The following is a 1506-nucleotide window of genomic DNA, read 5'->3' on the forward strand; positions in this document are numbered from 1 at the left end:
TCTTAGAACACTCAAGAATTCGGACACACTCACGAGTTAGAGAGCAATGGTTTCTTTTGTGAAACAGAAACAAGCAATTTTATTAATCAAAAGGTGGAAAAAAAGAACTACAACTCAAGGCATTATATAGCCAGGTTCATAACTTATTCTAAGGAAAAATACATACATCCTGTAAAGAAAAACAAGTAAAACCAGAACAAAAATCAGAAAAATAAAGGAAAGAGACGTTGGGTAGAAAGGAGAATATCAAGGGTGCCGATTAAGGCAAATTTGATATCTTGACTTCATGACATGATTCTTCTTCGATCTCAGGATATTCGGGACGAGTGAAAGAGCCTTCTAGATGTCTTCTAGTGCCTAATAACAGGTGCTTAAGTGGGTTTCAAGTTTAGGGGTGAATAAAGCCCATTTAACCTTATTGCTTATTAGAGAGTCCACTGGACATGTGTTTACTGTTCGGTCCATATCTGGAGATTTATAGAAGTTCTCTCGACGCTCGTTGGTTCTCCGAAAACTAGACTCAGAAAGATTTAATTTGATATATGGCACATCTCCTGGCTCCTCCTGAATCGTCGGAGGTATTTCGTTGAAGACGGCCTTTAGTTGGTAGCTCTCCGATGGGGTTAGGCGAATGGCTTCAAACTGATCAAGGGGGATCAGTCCTTCATGTTCCAGCTGCTCCAGAAAGATGTTGAACTTCTTTTCTATGATTTTGCTCCTGGTCCTAGTCATTGGTCCGCTTCGCACATATGGAGCTTGGATAATATGGCTTGGTGGTTCGATGTCCTCATCACTCCCTCCCTCTTCATGAGGTTTCGACCTCGAAACGTTTTCTCCTGCATCAAAATGAGCCAAATCAGAGACATTGAACGTATTTGACACTTTGAACTCACTTGGAAGATCCAGCTTGTAGGAGTTGTCATTAATCTTCTCCAAAATTTTGAATGGTCCATCTCCACGGGGTGAAAGTTTAGAGCTCCTTTGATTGGGAAATCTCTCTGGTCTCATGTGTAGCCACACCCATTCTCCTACTTCAAAAGTAACCTTTGTCCTTCCCTTGTTGGCTGCCCTAACTCGTTGCTCATTGGTTTTCTCAAGTCTCTCCTTAACTTTTAAATGGAGCTTCTTGATTTCCTCGACCTTTTTCTCGCCATCTAAGTCTAAGAAGTCTTTTTGTGGAAGTGGTGTTAAATCCAAAGGTGTATTGGGATTGAACCCATAGACAACCTGAAAAGGAGACATTAGTGGTGCACTATGGATAGCTCTATTATAAGCAAATTCAACAAAAGGTAAGGCCTCAAGCCAAGTTTTAAGATTTTTCCCTATTGTTGCTCTCAGAAGTGTTCTAAGCATGCGGTTGACTACTTCGGTTTGGCCATCAGTTTTTGGGTGACGAGTGGTTGAGAATAGTATCTTGGTGCCTAATTTTTTCCATAAAGTCCTTCAAAAGTGGCCGAGAAACTTGGTGTCCCTGTCAGAAACAATAGTCTGTGGCACTCCATGCAA

This window comes from Camelina sativa, chromosome 11 (genome assembly GCF_000633955.1).
Source record: "Camelina sativa cultivar DH55 chromosome 11, Cs, whole genome shotgun sequence".
Lineage (NCBI taxonomy): Eukaryota > Viridiplantae > Streptophyta > Magnoliopsida > Brassicales > Brassicaceae > Camelina > Camelina sativa.